Source organism: Rhipicephalus microplus, unplaced genomic scaffold (assembly GCF_043290135.1).
Source record: "Rhipicephalus microplus isolate Deutch F79 unplaced genomic scaffold, USDA_Rmic scaffold_485, whole genome shotgun sequence".
Classification (NCBI taxonomy): domain Eukaryota; kingdom Metazoa; phylum Arthropoda; class Arachnida; order Ixodida; family Ixodidae; genus Rhipicephalus; species Rhipicephalus microplus.
Genome location: NW_027465047.1, coordinates 36,073 through 52,856, shown reverse-complemented (window position 1 = coordinate 52,856; position 16,784 = coordinate 36,073). Strand labels below are relative to the sequence as shown.

The 16,784-nt window shown below is 53.4% G+C and overlaps 1 non-coding gene across 1 annotated transcript; it reads left to right on the top strand.

The window, feature by feature from the left end:
- Positions 1 to 135: 135 nt before the first annotated feature.
- Positions 136 to 212, top strand: TRNAN-GUU (transfer RNA asparagine (anticodon GUU)). Its single transcript has one exon. It is a non-coding gene; the product is annotated as a tRNA-Asn (tRNA).
- Positions 213 to 16,784: the final 16,572 nt, after the last annotated feature.

The window sequence follows — 16,784 nt, the reverse complement described above, 5'->3', positions numbered from 1 at the left end:
GGCGCAATTGGCTAGCGAGATCGGCTGTTATCCGACAGGTTCGAGGTTCAAGCCCTCCCGGGAGTGGTGTGTTGCTTTTTTCTTTGCGCTGATAGCTTTGAAGATATGTTCTGATGGTGGTGGGAGTGGAGCACGACTGTCTCCGTGGCGCAATCGGCTAGCGCGTTCGGCTGTTAACCGAAAGGTTGGAGGTTCGAACCCTCCCGGGAGTGGTGTGTTGCTTTTTTTCTTTGCCCTTATAGCTTTGAAGATATGTTCTGATGGTGGTGAGAGTGGAGCACGACTGTCTCCGTGGCGTAATTGGCTAGCGCGATGGGCTGTTAACTGAAAGGTTGGAGGTTCGAGCCCACCCGATGGTGGTGCGGCGCTTTTTTTTCTTTGGGCTGATAGCTCTGAAGAAATGTTCTGACGATGGTGAGAGTGGAGCAGGACTGTCTCCGTGGCGCAATTGGCTAGCGCGATTGGCTGTTAACCGAAACGTTGGATGTTCGAGCCCACCCGATGGTGGTGCGGCGCTTTTTTTTCTTTGGGCTGATAGCTCTGAAGAAATGTTCTGACGGTGGTGAGAGTGGAGCCGGACTGTCTCCGATGCGGAAGTGGCTAGCGCGATCGGCTGTTAACCGAAATGTTGGAGGTTCGAGCCCTCCCGGGAGTGGTGTGTTGCTTTTTTCTTTGCGCTGATAGCTTTGGAGATATGTTCTGTTGGTGGTGAGAAAGGAGCATGACTCTCTCTGTGGCGCAATTGGCTAGCGCGATCGGCTGTTAACCAAAAGGTTGGAGGTTCGAGCCCACCCGGTGGTGGTGCGGCGCTTTTTTTCTTTGGGCTGATAGCTCTGAAGATATGTTCTGGTGGTGGTGAGAGTGGAGCGGGACTGTCTCCGTTACGCGATTCTCTAGCGCGATCGGCTGTTAACCGAAAGGTTGGAGGTTCGAGCCCACCCGGTGGTGGTGCGGCGCTTTTTTTTCTTTCGTCTAATAGCTTTGAATATATGTTCTGATGGTGGTGAGAGTGGAGCAGGACTGTCTCCGTGGCGCAATTTGCTAGCGCAATCGGCTGTTAACAGAAAAGTTGGAGGTTCGAGCCCTCTCGGGAGTGGTGTGTTGCTTTTTCTTTGCGCTTATAGCTTTTGTTCTGATGGTGGTGAGAGTGGAGCATGACTGTCTCCGCGGCGCAATTGGCTAGCGCGATCGGCTGTTAACCGAAAGGTTCGAGGTTCAAGCCCTCCCGGGAGTGGTGTGTTCTTTTTTCTTTGCGCTGATAGCTTTGAAGATATGTTCTGTTGGTGGTGAGAAAGGAGCACGACTCTCTCCGTGGCGCAATTGGCTAGCGCGATCGGCTGTTAACGAAAAGGTTGGAGGTTCGAGCCCACCCGGTGGTGGTGCGGCGCTTTTTTTCTTTGGGCTGATAGCTCTGAAGAAATGTTCTGACGGTAGTGAGAGTGGAGCAGGACTGTCTCCGTGGCGCAATTGGCTAGCGCGATGGGCTGTTAACCGAAAGGTTGGAGGTTCGAGCCCACCCGAAGGTGGTGCGGCGCTTCTTTTTCTTTGGGCTGATAGCTCTGGAGAAATGTTCTCACGGTGGTGAGAGTGGAGCATGACTGTCTCCTTGGCGCAATTGGCTAGCGCGAGCGGCTGTCAACCGAAAGGTTGGAGGTTCGAGCCCTCCCGGGAGTGGTGTGTTGCTTTTTTCTTTGTGCTGATAGCTTTGAAGATATGTTCTGATGGTGGTGAGAGTCTAGCACGACTGTCTCCGTGGAGTAATTGGCTAGCGCGATGGGCTATTAACCGAAATGTTGGACGCTCGAGCCCACCCGGTGGTGGTGCGGCGCTTTTTTTCCTTTGGGCTGATAGCTCTGAAGAAATGTTCTGACGGTGGTGAGAGTGGAGCATGACTGTCTCCGTGGCGCAATTGGCTAGCGTGATCGGCTGTTAACTGAAAGGTTGGAGGTTCGAGCCCTCCCGGGAGTGGTGTGTTGCTTTTTTTCTTTGGGCTGATAGCTTTGAAGATATGTTCTGATGGTGGTGAGAGTGGAGCAGGGCTGTCTCTGTGGCGCACTCGGCTAGCGCGATCGGCTGGTAACCGAAAAGTTGGAGGTTCGAGCCCACGCGGTGGTGGTGCGGTGCTTTTTTTTCTTTGGGCTGATAGCTTTGAAGATATTTGTGATGGTGGTGAGAGTGGAGCACGACTGTCTCCGGGGCACAGTTGGCTAGCACGATGGGCTGTTAACTGAAAGGTTGGAGGTTCGAGCCCTCCCAGGTGTGGTGTGTTGCTTTTTTTTGTTTGGACTGATAGCTTTGAAGATATGTTTTGATGGTGGTGAGAGTGGAGCACGACTGTCTCCGTGGAGTAATTGGCTAGCGCGATGGGCTATTAACCGAAATGTTGGACGCTCGAGCCCACCCGGTGGTGGTGCGGCGCTTTTTTTCCTTTGGGCTGATAGCTCTGAAGAAATGTTCTGACGGTGGTGAGAGTGGAGCATGACTGTCTCCATGGCGCAATTGGCTAGTGCGATCGGCTGTTAACCGGAAGGTTGGAGGTTCGAGCCCACCCGGTGGTGGTGCGGCGCTTTTTTTTCTTTGGGCTGATAGCTCTGAAGAAATGTTCTGACGGTGGTTAGAGTGGAGCACGACTGTCTCCGTGGCGCAATTGGCTAGCGCGATTGGCTGTTAACCGAAACGTTGGAGGTTCGAGCCCACCCGATGGTGGTGCGGCGCTTTTTTTTCTTTGGGCTGATAGCTCTGAAGAGACGTTTAGACGGTGGTGAGAGTGCAGCAGGACTGTCTCCGTGGCGCAATTGGCTAGCGCGATCGGCTGTTAACCGAAAGGTTGGAGGTTCGAGCTCTCCCGGGAGTGGTGTGTTGCTTTTTTCTTTGCGCTGATAGCTTTGAAGATATGTTCTGATGGTGGTGGGAGTGGAGCACGACTGTCTCTGTGGCGCAATCGGCTAGCGCGATCGGCTGTTAACCAAAAGGTTGGAGGTTCGAGCCCTCCCGGGAGTGGTGTGTTGCTTTTTTTTCTTTGCGCTTATAGCTTTGAAGATATGTTCTGATGGTGGTGAGAGTGGAGCACGACTATCTCCGTGGCGTAATTGGCTAGCGCGATGGGGTGTTAACCGAAAGGTTGGAGGTTCGAGCCCACCCGGTGGTGGTGCGGCGCTTTTTTTTTCTTTGGGCTGATAGCTCTGAAGAAATGTTCTGACGGTGGTGAGAGTGGAGCATGACTGTCTCCGTGGCGCAATTGGCTAGCGCGATGGGCTGTTAACCGAAAGGTTGGAGGTTCGAGCCCACCCGATGGTGGTGCGGCGCTTTTTTTTCTTTTGGGCTGATAGCTTTGAAGAAATGTTCTGACGGTGGTGAGAGTGGAGCAGGACTGTCTCCGTGGCGCAATTGGCTAGCGCGATCGGCTGTTAACCGAAAGGCTGGAGGTTCGAGCTCTCCCGGGAGTGGTGTGTTGCTTTTTTTGCGCTGATAGCTTTGAAGATATGTTCTGATGGTGGTGAAAGTGGAGCACGACTGTCTCCGTGGCGTAATTGGCTAGCGCGATGGGCTATTAACCGAAAGGTTGGACGCTCGAGCCCACCCGGTGGTGGTGCGGCACTTTTTTTCCTTTGGGCTGATAGCTCTGAAGAAATGTTCTGACGGTGGTGAGAGTGGAGCATGACTGTCTCCGTGGCGCAATTGGCTAGCGCGATCGGCTGTTAAGCGAAAGGTTGGAGGTTCGAGCCCTCCCGGGAGTGGTGTGTTGCTTTTTTCTTTGCGCTGATAGCTTTGAAGATATGTTCTGATGGTGGTGAGAGTGGAGCACGACGTTCTCCGTGGCGTAATTGGCTAGCGCGATGGGCTATTAACCGAAAGGTTGGACGCTCGAGCCCACCCGGTGGTGGTGCGGCGCTTTTTTTCCTTTGGGCTGATAGCTCTGAAGAAATGTTCTGACGGTGGTGAGAGTGGAGCATGACTGTCTCCGTGGCACAATTGGCTAGCGTGATCGGCTGTTAACTGAAAGGTTGGAGGTTCGAGCCTTCCCGGGAGTGCTGTGTTGCTTTTTTTTCTTTGGGCTGATAGCTTTGAAGATATGTTCTGATGGTGGTGAGAGTGGAGCAGGACTGTATCCGTGGCGCAATCGGCTAGCGCGATCGGCTGGTTACCGAAAGGTTGGAGGTTCGAGCCCACCCGGTGGTGGTGCGGCGCTTTTTTTTCTTTAGGCTCATAGCTCTGAAGAAATGTTCTGACGGTGGTGAGAGTGGAGCACGACTGTCTCCGTGGCGCAATTGGCTAGCGTGATTGGCTGTTAACCGAAACGTTGGAGGTTCGAGCCCACCCGATGGTGGTGCGGCGCTTTTTTTTCTTTGGGCTGATAGCTCTGAAGAAATGTTCTGACGGTGGTGAGAGTGGAGCCGGACTGTCTCCGTTACGCGATTCTCTAGCGCGATCGGCTGTTAACCGAAAGGTTGGAGGTTCGAGCCCACCCGGTGGTGGTGCGGCGCTTTTTTTTCTTTCGTCTGATAGCTTTGAATATATGTTCTGATGGTGGTGAGAGTGGAGCAGGACTGTCTCCGTGGCGTAATTGGCTAGCGCGATCGGCTGTTAACAGAAAAGTTGGAGGTTCGAGCCCTCTCGGGAGTGGTGTGTTGCTTTTTTCTTTGCACCTATAGCTTTTGTTCTGATGGTGGTGAGAGTGGAGCATGACTGTCTCCGCGGCGCAATTGGCTAGCGCGATCGGCTGTTAACCGAAAGGTTCGAGGTTCGAGCCCTCCCGGGAGTGGTGTGTTGCTTTTTTCTTTGCGCTGATAGCTTTGGAGATATGTTCTGTTGGTGGTGAGAAAGGAGCATGACTCTCTCTGTGGCGCAATTGGCTAGCGCGATCGGCTGTTAACCAAAATGTTGGAGGTTCGAGCCCACCCGGTGGTGGTGCGGCGCTTTTTTTCTTTGGGCTGATAGCTCTGAAGATATGTTCTGGTGGTGGTGAGAGTGGAGCGGGACTGTCTCCGTTACGCGATTCTCTAGCGCGATCGGCTGTTAACCGAAAGGTTGGAGGTTCGAGCCCACCCGGTGGTGGTGCGGCGCTTTTTTTTCTTTCGTCTAATAGCTTTGAATATATGTTCTGATGGTGGTGAGAGCGGAGCAGGACTGTCTCCGTGGCGCAATTTGCTAGCGCGATCGGCTGTTAGGAGAAAAGTTGGAGGTTCGAGCCCTCTCGGGAGTGGTGTGTTGCTTTTTCTTTGCGCTTATAGCTTTTGTTCTGATGGTGGTGAGAGTGGAGCATGACTGTCTCCGCGGCGCAATTGGCTCGCGCGATCGGCTGTTAACCGAAAGGTTCGAGGTTCAAGCCCTCCCGGGAGTGGTGTGTTCTTTTTTCTTTGCGCTGATAGCTTTGAAGATATGTTCTGTTGGTGGTGAGAAAGGAGCACGACTCTCTCCGTGGCGCAATTGGCTAGCGCGATCGGCTGTTAACGAAAAGGTTGGAGGTTCGAGCCCACCCGGTGGTGGTGCGGCGCTTTTTTCCTTTGGGCTGATAGCTCTGAAGAAATGTTCTGACGGTAGTGAGAGTGGAGCAGGACTGTCTCCGTGGCGCAATTGGCTAGCGCGATGGGCTGTTAACCGAAAGGTTGGAGGTTCGAGCCCACCCGAAGGTGGTGCGGCGCTTCTTTTTCTTTGGGCTGATAGCTCTGGAGAAATGTTCTCACGGTGGTGAGAGTGGAGCATGACTGTCTCCTTGGCGCAATTGGCTAGCGCGAGCGGCTGTTAACCGAAAGGTTGGAGGTTCGAGCCCTCCCGGGAGTGGTGTGTTGCTTTTTTCTTTGTGCTGATAGCTTTGAAGATATGTTCTGATGGTGGTGAGAGTGGAGCACGACTGTCTCCGTGGAGTAATTGGCTAGCGCGATGGGCTATTAACCGAAATGTTGGACGCTCGAGCCCACCCGGTGGTGGTGCGGCGCTTTTTTTCCTTTGGGCTGATAGCTCTGAAGAAATGTTCTGACGGTGGTGAGAGTGGAGCATGACTGTCTCCGTGGCGCAATTGGCTAGCGTGATCGGCTGTTAACTGAAAGGTTGGAGGTTCGAGCCCTCCCGGGAGTGGTGTGTTGCTTTTTTTCTTTGGGCTGATAGCTTTGAAGATATGTTCTGATGGTGGTGAGAGTGGAGCAGGGCTGTCTCTGTGGCGCACTCGGCTAGCGCGATCGGCTGGTAACCGAAAAGTTGGAGGTTCGAGCCCACGCGGTGGTGGTGCGGTGCTTTTTTTCTTTGGGCTGATAGCTTTGAAGATATTTGTGATGGTGGTGAGAGTGGAGCACGACTGTCTCCGTGGCACAGTTGGCTAGCGCGATGGGCTGTTAACTGAAAGGTTGGAGGTTCGAGCCCTCCCAGGTGTGGTGTGTTGCTTTTTTTTGTTTGGGCTGATAGCTTTGAAGATATGTTTTGATGGTGGTGAGAGTGGAGCACGACTGTCTCCGTGGAGTAATTGGCTAGCGCGATGGGCTATTAACCGAAATGTTGGACGCTCGAGCCCACCCGGTGGTGGTGCGGCGCTTTTTTTCCTTTGGGCTGATAGCTCTGAAGAAATGTTCTGACGGTGGTGAGAGTGGAGCATGACTGTCTCCATGGCGCAATTGGCTAGTGCGATCGGCTGTTAACCGGAAGGTTGGAGGTTCGAGCCCACCCGGTGGTGGTGCGGCGCTTTTTTTTCTTTGGGCTGATAGCTCTGAAGAAATGTTCTGACGGTGGTTAGAGTGGAGCACGACTGTCTCCGTGGCGCAATTGGCTAGCGCGATTGGCTCTTAACCGAAACGTTGGAGGTTCGAGCCCACCCGATGGTGGTGCGGCGCTTTTTTTCTTTGGGCTGATAGCTCTGAAGAGACGTTTAGACGGTGGTGAGAGTGCAGCAGGACTGTCTCCGTGGCGCAATTGGCTAGCGCGATCGGCTGTTAACCGAAAGGTTGGAGGTTCGAGCTCTCCCGGGAGTGGTGTGTTGCTTTTTTCTTTGCGCTGATAGCTTTGAAGATATGTTCTGATGGTGGTGGGAGTGGAGCACGACTGTCTCTGTGGCGCAATCGGCTAGCGCGATCGGCTGTTAACCAAAAGGTTGGAGGTTCGAGCCCTCCCGGGAGTGGTGTGTTGCTTTTTTTTCTTTGCGCTTATAGCTTTGAAGATATGTTCTGATGGTGGTGAGAGTGGAGCACGACTATCTCCGTGGCGTAATTGGCTAGCGCGATGGGGTGTTAACCGAAAGGTTGGAGGTTCGAGCCCACCCGGTGGTGGTGCGGCGCTTTTTTTTTTCTTTGGGCTGATAGCTCTGAAGAAATGTTCTGACGTTGGTGAGAGTGGAGCATGACTGTCTCCGTGGCGCAATTGGCTAGCGCGATGGGCTGTTAACCGAAAGGTTGGAGGTTCGAGCCCACCCGATGGTGGTGCGGCGCTTTTTTTTCTTTGGGCTGATAGCTTTGAAGAAATGTTCTGACGGTGGTGAGAGTGGAGCAGGACTGTCTCCGTGGCGCAATTGGCTAGCGCGATCGGCTGTTAACCGAAAGGCTGGAGGTTCGAGCTCTCCCGGGAGTGGTGTGTTGCTTTTTTTGCGCTGATAGCTTTGAAGATATGTTCTGATGGTGGTGAAAGTGGAGCACGACTGTCTCCGTGGCGTAATTGGCTAGCGCGATGGGCTATTAACCGAAAGGTTGGACGCTCGAGCCCACCCGGTGGTGGTGCGGCAATTTTTTTCCCTTGGGCTGATAGCTCTGAAGAAATGTTCTGACGGTGGTGAGAGTGGAGCATGACTGTCTCCGTGGCGCAATTGGCTAGCGCGATCGGCTGTTAAGCGAAAGGTTGGAGGTTCGAGCCCTCCCGGGAGTGGTGTGTTGCTTTTTTCTTTGCGCTGATAGCTTTGAAGATATGTTCTGATGGTGGTGAGAGTGGAGCACGACGTTCTCCGTGGCGTAATTGGCTAGCGCGATGGGCTATTAACCGAAAGGTTGGACGCTCGAGCCCACCCGGTGGTGGTGCGGCGCTTTTTTTCCTTTGGGCTGATAGCTCTGAAGAAATGTTCTGACGGTGGGGAGAGTGGAGCATGACTGTCTCCGTGGCACAATTGGCTAGCGTGATCGGCTGTTAACTGAAAGGTTGGAGGTTCGAGCCTTCCCGGGAGTGCTGTGTTGCTTTTTTTTCTTTGGGCTGATAGCTTTGAAGATATGTTCTGATGGTGGTGAGAGTGGAGCAGGACTGTATCCGTGGCGCAATCGGCGAGCGCGATCGGCTGGTTACCGAAAGGTTGGAGGTTCGAGCCCACCCGGTGGTGGTGCGGCGCTTTTTTTTCTTTAGGCTCATAGCTCTGAAGAAATGTTCTGACGGTGGTGAGAGTGGAGCACGACTGTCTCCGTGGCGCAATTGGCTAGCGTGATTGGCTGTTAACCGAAACGTTGGAGGTTCGAGCCCACCCGATGGTGGTGCGGCGCTTTTTTTTCTTTGGGCTGATAGCTCTGAAGAAATGTTCTGACGGTGGTGAGAGTGGAGCCGGACTGTCTCCGTTACGCGATTCTCTAGCGCGATCGGCTGTTAACCGAAAGGTTGGAGGTTCGAGCCCACCCGGTGGTGGTGCGGCGCTTTTTTTTCTTTCGTCTGATAGCTTTGAATATATGTTCTGATGGTGGTGAGAGTGGAGCAGGACTGTCTCCGTGGCGTAATTGGCTAGCGCGATCGGCTGTTAACAGAAAAGTTGGAGGTTCGAGCCCTCTCGGGAGTGGTGTGTTGCTTTTTTCTTTGCACTTATAGCTTTTGTTCTGATGGTGGTGAGAGTGGAGCATGACTGTCTCCGCGGCGCAATTGGCTAGCCCGATCGGCTGTTAACCGAAAGGTTCGAGGTTCAAGCCCTCCCGGGAGTGGTGTGTTCTTTTTTCTTTGCGCTGATAGCTTTGGAGATATGTTCTGCTGTTGGTGGTGAGAAAGGAGCACGACTCTCTCCGTGGCGCAATTGGCTAGCGCGATCGGCTGTTAACCAAAAGGTTGGAGGTTCGAGCCCACCCGATGGTGGTGCGGCGCTTTTTTCTTTTGGCTGATAGCTCTGAAGAAATGTTCTGACGGTGGTGAGAGTGGAGCATGACTGTCTCCTTGGCGCAATCGGCTAGCACGTTCGGCAGTTAACCGAAAGGTTGGAGGTTCGAGCCCACGCTGTGGTAGGGCGGTGCTTTTTTTCCTTTGGGCTGATAGCTTTGAAGATATGTTGTGATGGTGGTGAAAGTGGAGCACGACTGTCTCCGTGGCGTAATTGGCTAGCGCGATGGGCTGTTAACTGAAAGGTTGGATGTTCGAGCCCACCCGATGGTGGTGCGGCGCTTTTTTTTCTTTGGGCTGATAGCTCTGAAGAAATGTTCTGACGATGGTGAGAGTGGAGCAGGACTGTCTCCGTGGCGCAATTGGCTAGCGCGTTCGGCTGTTAACCGAAAGGTTGGAGGTTCGAGCTCTCCCGGGAGTGGTGTGTTGCTTTTTTTTGCGCTGATAGCTTTGAAGATATGTTCTGATGGTGGTGGAAGTGGAGCACGACTATCTCCGTGGCGCAATTGGCTAGCGCGATCGGCATTTAACCGAATAGTTGGAGGTTCAAGCCCACCCGGTGGTGGTGCGGCGCTTCTATTTCTTTGGGCTGATAGCTCTGAAGAAATGTTCTGACGGGGAGGAGGGTGGACCACGACTGTCTCCGTGGCGCAATTGGCTGGCGCGATCGGCTGTTAACCGAAAGGTTGGAGGTTCGAGCCCACTCGGTGGTGGTGTGGCGCTTTTTTTTCTTTGGGCTGATAGCCTTTAAGATATGTTCTGATGGTGGTGAGAGTGGAGCAGGACTGTCTCCGTGGCGCAATTGGCTAGCGAGATCGGCTGTTAACCGAAAGGTTCGAGGTTCAAGCCCTCCCGGGAGTGGTGTGTTGCTTTTTTCTTTGCGCTGATAGCTTTGAAGATATGTTCTGTTGGTGGTGAGAGTGGAGCACGACTCTCTCCGTTGCGCAATTGGCTAGCGCGATCGGGTGCTAACCAAAAGGTTGGAGGTTTGAGCCCACCCGGTGGTGGTGCGGCGCTTTTTTTCCTTTGGGCTGATAGCTCTGAAGAAATGTTCTGACGGTGGTGAGAGTGGAGCATGACTGTCTCCGTGGCGCGATTGGCTAGCGCGATCGGCTGTTAACTGAAAGGTTGGAGGTTCGAGCCCTCCCGGGAGTGGTGTGTTGCTTTTTTTTCTTTGGGCTGATAGCTTTGAAGATATGTTCTGATGGTGGTGAGAGTGGACCAAGACTGTCTCCGTGGCGCAATCGGCTAGCGCAATCAGCTGGTAACCGAAAGGTTGGAGGTTCGAGCCCACGCGGTGGTGGTGTGGTGCTTTTTTTTCTTTGGGCTGATAGCTTTGAAGATATGTTGTGATGGTGGTGAGAATGGAGCACGACTGTCTCCGTGGCGCAATTGGCTAGCGCGATGGGCTGTTAACTGAAAGGTTGGAGGTTCGAGCCCTCCCAGGAGTGGTGTGTTGCTTTTTTTTCTTTGGGCTGATAGCTTTGAAGATATGTTCTGATGGTGGTGAGAGTGGAACAGGACTGTCTCCATGGCGCAATTGGCTAGCGCGATCGGCTGTTACCCGAAAGGTTGGAGGTTCGAGCCCACCCGGTGGTGGTGCGGCGCTTTTTTTTTGGGGGGGGGCTCATAGCTCTGAAGAAATGTTCTGACGGTGGTGAGAGTGGAGCACGACTGTCTCCGTGGCGAAATTGGCTAGCGCGATTGGCTGTTAACCGAAACGTTGGAGGTTCGAGCCCACCCGATGGTGGTGCGGCGCTTTTTTTTCTTTGGGCTGATAGCTCTGAAGAAATGTTCTGACGGTGGTGAGAGTGGAGCCGGACTGTCTCCGATGCGGAAGTGGCTAGCGCGATCGGCTGTTAACCGAAATGTTGGAGGTTCGAGCCCTCCCGGGAGTGGTGTGTTGCTTTTTTCTTTGCGCTGATAGCTTTGGAGATATGTTCTGTTGGTGGTGAGAAAGGAGCACGACTCTCTCCGTGGCGCAATTGGCTAGCGCGATCGGCTGTTAACCAAAAGGTTGGAGGTTCGAGCCCACCCGGTGGTGGTGCGGCGCTTTTTTTCTTTGGGCTGATAGCTCTGAAGATATGTTCTGGTGGTGGTGAGAGTGGAGCGGGACTGTCTCCGTTACGCGATTCTCTAGCGCGATCGGCTGTTAACCGAAAGTTTGGAGGTTCGAGCCCACCCGGTGGTGGTGCGGCGCTTTTTTTCTTTCGTCTGATAGCTTTGAATATATGTTCTGACGGTGGTGAGAGTGGAGCATGACTGTCTCCGTGGCGCGATTGGCTAGCGCGATCGGCTGTTAACTGAAAGGTTGGAGGTTCGAGCCCTCCCGGGAGTGGTGTGTTGCTTTTTTTTCTTTGGGCTGATAGCTTTGAAGATATGTTCTGATGGTGGTGAGAGTGGACCAAGACTGTCTCCGTGGCGCAATCGGCTAGCGCAATCAGCTGGTAACCGAAAGGTTGGAGGTTCGAGCCCACGCGGTGGTGGTGTGGTGCTTTTTTTTCTTTGGGCTGATAGCTTTGAAGATATGTTGTGATGGTGGTGAGAATGGAGCACGACTGTCTCCGTGGCGCAATTGGCTAGCGCGATGGGCTGTTAACTGAAAGGTTGGAGGTTCGAGCCCTCCCAGGAGTGGTGTGTTGCTTTTTTTTTCTTTGGGCTGATAGCTTTGAAGATATGTTCTGATGGTGGTGAGAATGGAACAGGACTGTCTCCATGGCGCAATTGGCTAGCGCGATCGGCTGTTAGCCGAAAGGTTGGAGGTTCGAGCCCACCCGGTGGTGGTGCGGCGCTTTTTTTTGGGCTCATAGCTCTAAAGAAATGTTCTGACGGTGGTGAGAGTGGAGCACGACTGTCTCCGTGGCGCAATTGGCTAGCGCGATTGGCTGTTAACCGAAACGTTGGAGGTTCGAGCCCACCCGATGGTGGTGCGGCACTTTTTTTTCTTTGGGCTGATAGCTTTGAAGAAATGTTCTGACGGTGGTGAGAGTGGAGCCGGACTGTCTCCGATGCGGAAGTGGCTAGCGCTATCGGCTGTTAACCGAAATGTTGGAGGTTCGAGCCCTCCCGGGAGTGGTGTGTTGCTTTTTTCTTTGCGCTGATAGCTTTGGAGATATGTTCTGTTGGTGGTGAGAAAGGAGCACGACTCTCTCCGTGGCGCAATTGGCTAGCGCGATCGGCTGTTAACCAAAAGGTTGGAGGTTCGAGCCCACCCAGTGGTGGTGCGGCGCTTTTTTTCTTTGGGCTGATAGCTCTGAAGATATGTTCTGGTGGTGGTGAGAGTGGAGCGGGACTGTCTCCGTTACGCGATTCTCTAGCGCGATCGGCTGTTAACCGAAAGTTTGGAGGTTCGAGCCCACCCGGTGGTGGTGCGGCGCTTTTTTTCTTTCGTATGATAGCTTTGAATATATGTTCTGATGGTGGTGAGAGTGGAGCATGACTGTCTCCGTGGCGCAATTGGCTAGCGCGATCGGCTGTTAACAGAAAAGTTGGAGGTTCGAGCCCTCCCGGGAGTGGTGTGTTGCTTTTTTCTTTGCGCTGATAGCTTTGGAGATATGTTCTGTTGGTGGTGAGAGTGGAGCATGACTGTCTCCTTGGCGCAATTGGCTAGCGCGATCGGCTGTTAACCGAAAGGTTGGAGGTTCGAGCCCTCCCGGGAGTGGTGTGTTGCTTTTTTCTTTGCGCTGATAGCTTTGAAGATATGTTCTGATGGTGGTGAGAGTGGAGCACGACTGTCTCCGTGGCGTAATTGGCTAGCGCGATGGGCTATTAACCGAAATGTTGGACGCTCGAGCCCACCCGGTGGTGGTGCGGCGCTTTTTTTCCTTTGGGCTGATAGCTCTGAAGAAATGTTCTGACGGTGGTGAGAGTGGAGCATGACTGTCTCCGTGGCGCAATTGGCTAGCGTGATCGGCTGTTAACTGAAAGGTTGGAGGTTCGAGCCCTCCCGGGAGTGGTGTGTTGCTTTTTTTCTTTGGGCTGATAGCTTTGAAGATATGTTCTGATGGTGGTGAGAGTGGAGCAGGACTGTCTCTGTGGCGCACTCGGCTAGCGCGATCGGCTGGTAACCGAAAGGTTGGAGGTTGGAAGCCACGCGGTGGTGGTGCGGTGCTTTTTTTTCTTTGGGCTGATAGCTTTGAAGATATTTGTGATGGTGGTGAGAGTGGAGCACGACTGTCTCCGTGGCACAGTTGGCTAGCGCGATGGGCTGTTATCTGAAAGGTAGGAGGTTCGAGCCCTCCCAGGAGTGGTGTGTTGCTTTTTTTTGTTTGGGCTGATAGCTTTGAAGATATGTTCTGATGGTGGTGAGAGTAGAGCAGGACTGTCTCCATTGCGCAATTGGCTAGCGCGATTGGCTGTTAACCGGAAGGTTGGAGGTTCGAGCCCACCCGGTGGTGGTGCGGCGCTTTTTTTTCTTTGGGCTGATAGCTCTGAAGAAATGTTCTGACGGTGGTTAGTGTGGAGCACGACTGTCTCCGTGGCGCAATTGGCTAGCGCGATTGGCTGTTAACCGAAACGTTGGAGGTTCGAGCCCACCCGATGGTGGTGCGGCGCTTTTTTTTTCTTTGGGCTGATAGCTCTGAAGAAACGTTCTGATGGTGGTGAGAGTGGAGCAGGACTGTCTCCGTGGCGCAATTGGCTAGCGCGATCGGCTGTTAACCGAAAGGTTGGAGGTTCGAGCTCTCCCGGGAGTGGTGTGTTGCTTTTTTTCTTTGCGCTGATAGCTTTGAAGATATGTTCTGATGGTGGTGGGAGTGGAGCACGACTGTCTGCGTGGCGCAATCGGCTAGCGCGATCGGCTGTTAACCAAAAGGTTGGAGGTTCGAGCCCTCCCGGGAGTGGTGTGTTGCTTTTTTTTCTTTGCGCTTATAGCTTTGAAGATATGTTCTGATGGTGGTGAGAGTGGAGCACGACTGTCTCCGTGGCGTAATTGGCTAGCGCGATGGGCTATTAACCGAAAGGTTGGACGCTCGAGCCCACCCGGTGGTGGTGCGGCGCTTTTTTTCCTTTGGGCTGATAGCTCTGAAGAAATGTTCTGACGGTGGTGAGAGTGGAGCATGACTGTCTCCGTGGCGCAATTGGCTAGCGCGATGGGCTGTTAACTGAAAGGTTGGAGGTTCGAGCCCTCCCAGGAGTGGTGTGTTGCTTTTTTTTCTTTGGGCTGATAGCTTTGAAGATATGTTCTGATGGTGGTGAGAGTGGAACAGGACTGTCTCCATGGCGCAATTGGCTAGCGCGATCAGCTGTTAACCGAAAGGTTGGAGGTTCGAGCCCACCCGGTGGTGGTGCGGCGCTTTTTTTTGGGGGGGGCTCATAGCTCTGAAGAAATGTTCTGACGGTGGTGAGAGTGGAGCACGACTGTCTCCGTGGCGAAATTCGCTAGCGCGATTGGCTGTTAACCGAAACGTTGGAGGTTCGAGCCCACCCGATGGTGGTGCGGCGCTTTTTTTTCTTTGGGCTGATAGCTCTGAAGAAATGTTCTGACGGTGGTGAGAGTGGAGCCGGACTGTCTCCGATGCGGAAGTGGCTAGCGCGATCGGCTGTTAACCGAAATGTTGGAGGTTCGAGCCCTCCCGGGAGTGGTGTGTTGCTTTTTTCTTTGCGCTAATAGCTTTGGAGATATGTTCTGTTGGTGGTGATAAAGGAGCACGACTCTCTCCGTGGCGCAATTAGCTAGCGCGATCGGCTGTTAACCAAAAGGTTGGAGGTTCGAGCCCACCCGGTGGTGGTGCGGCGCTTTTTTTCTTTGGGCTGATAGCTCTGAAGATATGTTCTGGTGGTGGTGAGAGTGGAGCTGGACTGTCTCCGTTACGCGATTCTCTAGCGCGATCGGCTGTTAACCGAAAGTTTGGAGGTTCGAGCCCACCCGGTGGTGGTGCGGCGCTTTTTTTTCTTTCGTCTGATAGCTTTGAATATATGTTCTGACGGTGGTGAGAGTGGAGCATGACTGTCTCCGTGGCGCGATTGGCTAGCGCGATCGGCTGTTAACTGAAAGGTTGGAGGTTCGAGCCCTCCCGGGAGTGGTGTGTTGCTTTTTTTTCTTTGGGCTGATAGCTTTGAAGATATGTTCTGATGGTGGTGAGAGTGGACCAAGACTGTCTCCGTGGCGCAATCGGCTAGCGCAATCAGCTGGTAACCGAAAGGTTGGAGGTTCGAGCCCACGCGGTGGTGGTGTGGTGCTTTTTTTTCTTTGGGCTGATAGCTTTGAAGATATGTTGTGATGGTGGTGAGAATGGAGCACGACTGTCTCCGGGGCGCAATTGGCTAGCGCGATGGGCTGTTAACTGAAAGGTTGGAGGTTCGAGCCCTCCCAGGAGTGGTGTGTTGCTTTTTTTTCTTTGGGCTGATAGCTTTGAAGATATGTTCTGATGGTGGTGAGAATGGAACAGGACTGTCTCCATGGCGCAATTGGCTAGCGCGATCGGCTGTTAGCCGAAAGGTTGGAGGTTCGAGCCCACCCGGTGGTGGTGCGGCGCTTTTTTTGGGGGGGGGCTCATAGCTCTGAAGAAATGTTCTGACGGTGGTGAGAGTGGAGCACGACTGTCTCCGTGGCGCAATTGGCTAGCGCGATTGGCTGTTAACCGAAACGTTGGAGGTTCGAGCCCACCAGATGGTGGTGCGGCACTTTTTTTTCTTTGGGCTGATAGCTCTGAAGAAATGTTCTAACGGTGGTGAGAGTGGAGCCGGACTGTCTCCGATGCGGAAGTGGCTAGCGCGATCGGCTGTTAACCGAAATGTTGGAGGTTCGAGCCCTCCCGGGAGTGGTGTGTTGCTTTTTTCTTTGCGCTGATAGCTTTGGAGATATGTTCTGTTGGTGGTGAGAAAGGAGCACGACTCTCTCCGTGGCGCAATTGGCTAGCGCGATCGGCTGTTAACCAAAAGTTTGGAGGTTCGAGCCCACCCGGTGGTGGTGCGGCGCTTTTTTTCTTTGGGCTGATAGCTCTGAAGATATGTTCTGGTGGTGGTGAGAGTGGAGCGGGACTGTCTCCGTTACGCGATTCTCTAGCGCGATCGGCTGTTAACCGAAAGGTTGGAGGTTCGAGCCCACCCGGTGGTGGTGCGGCGCTTTTTTTCTTTCGTATGATAGCTTTGAATATATGTTCTGATGGTGGTGAGAGTGGAGCAGGACTGTCTCCGTGGCGCAATTGGCTAGCGCGATCGGCTGTTAACAGAAAAGTTGGAGGTTCGAGCCCTCCCGGGAGTGGTGTGTTGCTTTTTTCTTTGCGCTGATAGCTTTGGAGATATGTTCTGTTGGTGGTGAGAGTGGAGCATGACTGTCTCCTTGGCGCAATTGGCTAGCGCGATCGGCTGTTAACCGAAAGGTTGGAGGTTCGAGCCCTCCCGGGAGTGGTGTGTTGCTTTTTTCTTTGCGCTGATAGCTTTGAAGATATGTTCTGATGGTGGTGAGAGTGGAGCACGACTGTCTCCGTGGCGTAATTGGCTAGCGCGATGGGCTATTAACCGAAATGTTGGACGCTCGAGCCCACCCGGTGGTGGTGCGGCGCTTTTTTTCCTTTGGGCTGATAGCTCTGAAGAATTGTTCTGACGGTGGTGAGAGTGGAGCATGACTGTCTCCGTGGCGCAATTGGCTAGCGTGATCGGCTGTTAACTGAAAGGTTGGAGGTTCGAGCCCTCCCGGGAGTGGTGTGTTGCTTTTTTTCTTTGGGCTGATAGCTTTGAAGATATGTTCTGATGGTGGTCAGAGTGGAGCAGGACTGTCTCTGTGGCGCACTCGGCTAGCGCGATCG